This window comes from Thalassophryne amazonica, chromosome 6, assembly GCF_902500255.1.
Source record: "Thalassophryne amazonica chromosome 6, fThaAma1.1, whole genome shotgun sequence".
Lineage (NCBI taxonomy): Eukaryota > Metazoa > Chordata > Actinopteri > Batrachoidiformes > Batrachoididae > Thalassophryne > Thalassophryne amazonica.
The window spans coordinates 32,027,506-32,034,593 of record NC_047108.1 but is presented as its reverse complement, the minus strand read 5'-3'; positions in this window follow the sequence as shown (position 1 = coordinate 32,034,593).

Here is a 7,088-nt window from a genome sequence, read left to right as displayed (position 1 = left end):
TGTGATCTGCTTTTTTTCTACAAAATTAAACAACAGAATGAACATCCTCCGAGGCCGGTGATTCCATAATTTTTGCCAGGGGTTGTATGTGCATATGACAATAAACTCCTTTGAATCCTTGAATCTGTTATGTGTCGGACGCGGTCGGAGCACCGACCCAGCGTTTTGACAGGACCCAGCATAAAATAAGCAGAGCACGGTTCAAAAGATAACAGAATTTAATAATCATAGTGAGTTTAGTGATAAACAACCAAAAATCCACGGTCTGGTGAGGTGAAAACACGGCGCGCTCTCAGCAGCGTAAACGGTCCGGAGCCACAGCAGTTCGGACCCAGGGACCCCGCCGACACCCCCCAGGTGGCCGCGACAAACCAAGTCTGTGAAGAAAGAAAACATGAGGTGAGTCCAACACTCTCCACCCAGAGAGACACAGCTCAAAAGGTGCACACAATCAGCAAACACTTCCTGGCTTAAATATATATATATATATATATATATATATATATATATATATATATATATATATATATCTCAGCTTCTCACCCTGCAGGCACGGAACAATTCAGTTCAAATCTCCACTGCAGCAGAAGCTGATTAGACAATTAGCATAACGTGACAGCTCAATAACACAAGGTGTGAGGGACACCAAATCCACTGTCATTACTTCATAAATGTCACCAAAACCAAATTACCTCAGGAAGTGTGCTGAAGAGCGTGAGACCTCACCCAATCCTCCTTCACAGACTGTGGCGTCAAACCTGGAGTGGTCTCTGCGTCCGTGATGGTGAGATTGTTCTCCTGACGTCGATCTCACACGTCTGCTCACAAGGTCGAGTCTCTGGCAATCACACACTGTGCATTCAAGGTTTAAGTGCAGCAATCTCTGATCAAGACAGAATACACCACAGCTGTGAGTCCTGATGACCTGCACGTGAAAACAAGCCTCAGGTGTTCAGGGTGAGGTCCTAATACTCAGCCACTCAGTCCTGAATGCATACCACCTGGTGGGAGAAACAGAAAACAAAAACCAAGCCAGCCAAACACCCCAGCACATAACAGAATCCTTTGAATATGTTTTATAAATCATTCATGATTCTTCCATGCAATACTTTTCATTATATCATATTTGTTTAAAAAATGTAATTTGATACAGGCCACACAATACAATTATCACACGATGCATTGTTCATCCCCTAGACAATCCTCCAATGGAACGTAATCCAGCGATAAAACCCAAATCCTGCGTGTAGAATTCTCAGCAACAATTAAAAGAAGAGTCATCAGGAGAGGACATATCCCCCGGTTCACACACATCAGGAACACAAAGTGTCAGGGGATCACCCAAGTACACCCTTATGCTAAATATGAATGAAAATCGCACTAACAAGCAAAAACAGACACGCTGATAGCTTTATCCCCCCGTATTTCATATTGGGGGGATAAATACTGACAGAAGTCAAATTTAACGAAGCAGATCTGTAATGGTCTCAGTACTGTAACTATTCCTTCCGTGACCCAATGACCTCTGCCTAGAAATCTGGTCAAAACTTTTTATAACATACTTGTAGTGCCAATAAGAATTGCACACATTCTGGGATTTCCCCAATTAAGATCAAACTTAAAAATTCAGGTTTCTTTACATGAAACAAAAAAGTCCTTTCCTATGGCACAGAAAAATCCCCTGTGGAAAAGAAAAGAAAGAAACCAGACTGGAGTAGGAGGCGTGAGCCTAAACTTCACATGCTACTTTTAACGAAATCCTTCTCTGTTCTACACTACCACAAAGCTGTGACTGATGAAGTAACAGAAAGGTTGTTAAAAGGTGGCACAGTAGCTTTGTGGTTAGTACAGTTACCTCACAGCTAGAAGGTCCTGGGATTGCTTCCCACCTGGCCCTTTCTGTGTGGTGTTTGCATGTTCTCCCCGTGTCTTTTCTCAGGGCACTCAGATTTCGTCCCACAAACAAAATCATGCTTATTCGGGGTCTGGTCCTTTCTGTGCCCTCGACCAAGACGTCTCTTCACCTGGAGAGTTGGACCCTGGGTGCTGAACTGCAGCTGCCCACTTCTCCTAGTGGATGGACCGTGTGTAACTGTAATTGGGATGGGTTTTGTTGTATGTATCCATCTATGTACTAAAGGTTCTTCTCGAGGAACAGATGCTCCAGTCACAGCCACTGAAGCCCGTAATGCCCTCAGTGTCATCATGGTGTTTTGGTGGCTTACCTCACTAGTGTCCTCTGAACGCTCAGTTTTTGGGGAAATGTTCTCGTATCATCCCATCTACCTGATATCCCATCACCCAGCTGACTGAAATGGGTTTGTATGCTTGATGTATGCAACCTATTAGTTTCTCTTTATAGTTACTTTCAATTACATTGCAGGAATTTTGACTTTTCATAACAAAATAAAAAGTAAAAACTCAAGGTGTGTGTACTTCCTGTAGCTGCTGTGTCAGGTACACAAAGAGGGACCGTCACATGACTCTGGCTCTTAAGAGCACAAACATTTTTGGAGTTGTCAGGCTTTTTCAAACTTCTCACAGTATGTGAGATGATTTCTTTTCCAATAAAGGTTGACAGGCGGCAGCAGAATATCAGTCTGCTTGTACGTCAACTTATAAAATCACATAAAGTGTAGGAATTGATTAAAATCTGGTATGCACCAGATCAACCCAAAATGCAACTTTGTTTAGTGTGTGTCATTTAAGGTAGACATGCCACTTTCTGGAGCAGCGCCCACTTTCATTTTAGATAATGTTAATATAGCTGTTTGTTTGGGGGGGGGGGGGGGGGGGCAATAAAGTGCTGAGAGGGCACCCAGAAACATCTCCTCTCATCCCAGCATTTTCATAAAAAGAAGTGCTCCTCAAAGGATTGGTTTATAAGAACAAGTTAATGGCCAACTTATAATGCACGACAAACAAACGTATTCACTGTCAGCAGGAACATAACATCTGTCACAGATTTTTTTTTTTTTAAATAAACTCTCATGCAGTGGTGGGCACAGCTAACCAAAAATTTAGCTTTGATAACTGCTAATCCACTAACTAAAAGTTAACTTTTATAATGCTAAACCAATAAGCCGCAAAAAAAAAAAAAAAAAAAATTAGCTGAAGTTACTGCTAACCGCTAACCTTTAGTACTGTCGGCTACTGATGAGCCAGTTTCGAGTTTAAGCACCGCCGAGGCTTCTGAGTAAAATAAAAACAAGCAATGAGCGAGAGCTTCTGTCTGATGTGTTCAGACAGCTGTGAGCTAGAGGTGGGCGGATCGATCCTAATATCGATAATATCGATACCAGCGCTGGTATTGATATTGAACGATCCTTGTGTAAAAAGATTGATAACTTTTTTCTCTCCCGCACGCACTACCTGTTGTGCACGCAGATTCATCAAAGTCTACTCTCCATCTGTAAGAGCAGTGCTGCTCTGTGTCACACAACACAGAGCAGCGCACCCTTGTATTGTGGTTTGTCAGCCCTCTACCTCAGGAGATTTTGTTTTAAGTTGAGTGATATTTTTTTAAACAAAAATGTTGATTGTGATAATAAAGTATTTTGTTGTCACGTACAATGTTTGGCGAAATTCTATCCTGGGTCTTTTGGATCTAAGAAGCTTAAATATGAAAAAGTATCAGTATTGGTATTGATATCGGCGATACTGGGACTGTATTTACTTGGTATCGGATCAGTACCAAAATTCCCGGTATCGCCCACCTCTACTGTGAGCTCAATCCTTCAGCAGAAGAGTGGAGCAGGCCAGCTGCTGTTTTGCTCCATCTGACTGGCTCCCTGAAACGTGATACGGTGACATCATAGCACCTTTCTGAAAAGTTCAGGAATTTTCAACTTAAACACTGGCAGTTGGTGCACAGTATGGAAAAAAAGCACGCTGGGCTTGACACTTTTTCTAGAGGCAGCCGCATACACTCCAGTTTCATTACAGTAAGTGAGGAGAAAAAACAAAAGGAAACACGCTGACACTGAAAAGAAAAAAAAAAAACCCAGCTACAGTGGGGAAAATAAGTATTTGACCCCGTCAGTTTTGCAGGTTTTCCCACCTACAAAGAATGTCATTGTAATTTTTATCGTAGGTACACTTCAACTGTGAGAGACAGAATAAAAAAAAAAAAAAAAAAAATCCAGAAAATCACATTGTATGATATTTAAATTAATTTGCATTTTATTGCATAAAATAACTATTTGACCCCCTACCAACCAGCAAGAATTCTGGCTCTCACAGACTTGTTAATTTTTCTTTAAGAAGCCCTCTGTCAGACTGTTGAACAGTTCAACATCCACCACCAAACTGTGAACATTGCACTACATGCACATTGTCACTTTCTTAATACTCTAACGCTGCTGCTGCTGCCAACCCTGTGCCTTGTATATATATTCTATGGCCACAGGGGTGCACATATTGTACATTGCAAAAGTTTATACAATAGGTTAGGTTAAAAAAAATTGTCCCAGTTAACTACACCAAGACCTGGAGAAACTGCATTTCGTTCTGCCTGTAAGGGTCGAGTGACAATAAAAGTGAGTCTGAGTCTTATTCTGCACTCTTTACCTGTATTAACTGCACCTGTTTGAACTTGTTACCTGTATAAAAGACACCTGTTCACACAATCAATCACACTCCAACCTCTCCACTATAGCCAAGACCAAAGAGATGTCTAAGGACACCAGGGACAAAACTGTAGCCCTGCACAAGGCTGGGATGGACTACAGGACAACAGGCTAGCAGCTTGGTAGAAGACAACAACTGTTATGATTATTTATTAGAAAGTGGAAGAAACACAAGATGACTGTCAATCTCCCTCGGTCTGGGATTCCATGCAAGTTCTCACTTTGTGGGGTAAGGATGATTCTGAGAAAGCTCAGAACTACACAGGAGGACCTGGTCAATGACCTGAAGAGAGCTGGGACCACAGTCACAAAGATTACATTAATAACACATGATGCTGTCATGGTTTAAAATCCTGCAGTGCAGCATGGTCCCCCTGCTCAAGCCAGCACATGTCCATGATGTTCACCAGTGACCATCTGGATGATCCAGAAGAGGCATGGGAGAAGATCATGTGGTCAGATGAGACCAAAATAGAGCTTTTTGGAATCAACTCCACTTACCATGTTTAGAGGATGAGAACAACCCCAAAAAATCATCCCAACTGTGAACCATGGGGGTGGAAACATACTCTGGGGTGCTCTTCTGCAAAGGGGACAGGACGACTGCACCGCATTGAAGGGAGGATGGATGGGGTCATGTATTGTGAGATTTTGGCAAACAACCTCCTTCCCTCAGTAACAGCATTGAAGATGGGTCATGGCTGGGTCTTCCAGCATGACAATGACTCCAAACACACAGCCAGGGCAACTAAGGAGGGGCTCCGTAAGAAGCATTTCAAGGTCCTGGAGTGGTCTGGCCAGTCTCCAGACCTGAACTCAATAGAAAATCTTTGGAGGGAGCTGAAACTCCAAACCCGAAAGATTTGGAGAAGATCTGTATGGAGGAGTGGACCAAAATCCCTGCTGCAGTGTATGAAAACTTAGTCAAGAACTACAGGAAACGTCTGACCTCTGTAATGGCAGACAAATGTTTCTGTACCAATTGTTAAGCTCTGTTTTTCTAGGGGGTCAAATACGTATTTCATGCAATAAAATGCAAATTAATTATTTAAAAATCATACAATGTGATTTTCTGGATTTTTTTTTTAGATTCTGTCTCTCACAGTCAAAGTGTACCTACGATAAAAATTACAGACCTCTTCATTCTTTGTAGGTGGGAAAACCTGCAAAACTGACAGGGGGTCAAATACTTATTTTCTCCACTGTATATGGACATGGGGCCTTAAGCTAATGAGTGGTTGGAGAATCGTAATGCCCATGAAGTCACCACATAGGGAACAAAATATGGATCACACCGTCAGAGTAAGACCAGATTTAAATGATGGATAGAATGTGTGATTGGGGATGAAAACGTTTTTGTCAGTCGTGCAAATTACAAGTGTTCCAAAACCTTTTGAAAATTCTGAAACATTGGTCCTGAGTCCACATGAAAAGAAACACTTTATATGCTGTACTGCCACCTGCTGAACACTGGCACCTACTAATCCAGGTCAAATTATTCATTTAATATTTAAATGTTAAAGGGAGTGCACGTACAGGAGCATGAGCACTACAGTGTTTGTAATAATAGTTATATTGAGCAGAACAGTGGGACAAACGGATCAAGTTCTTATAAAACAGCTCCAGATTTATTGCAAAATATTTTTGTACAGAATACAACTGATGGGGGAAAAACAGAGAAGGAATGGACAGTAAGGCCAACATCAGAACTCCAGGGGCTGAACTGTACAAACACCAACAGTAACATTTGTTTTATACACAGAATTATTCCCCGTCCCCCTCCTGTGGAGAGAAAAATTCAAACATCTTTCCCAAAAGTCAAAAATATTATTGCCTTTACCTGGAAAACCAACTCAGAACACCAAGATCACAATGTTCAAATTTCTGTAACACCTTGTCCAATGTACTTGTGTCTCACAAAATATACAGAGCTGTAGAAAGCTTTTGGGAGGTGACTGTAGTGTCACTGAGATCAGAGTCTGGGGTTTCTGACCACAGGAAACAGTTTGACTGCTGGACTAATGGAACCCTCACACCCGCCTGGTGGGGTTTTAGCATAAACGTGGACGTGCACATCTTCGTGCAATTTGGCACTAATGTAGTACTTTCTTAAAAGTAAAACTGTCTCAGCCTGTCCAGCTCCTTCAGCGTCTTCATTCTGTTGAGACACCAAAGGTCAAACACGGGACAAGTCCCCCACCGACATTCATGTGTACAACTTAACATTGGCTGTCCCATAACCTGGGATAGAAAAAGAAAAAAAAAAAAAAAAAAAACATCAAAAAAAGAAATTCAAGTCTCTTTTTGTAAAAAATAAAATTTAAATAAAAATTGAAATACATAGAATTTTTTTTTAAATATATGCATAAGCCCTTCAAGAAAACACCAAAACATTAGAAAGGATGAAGTTGACCAATGGCTGGAATTAAGAGGAGAAAGGAGGGGGGTTTCTGAAATGAC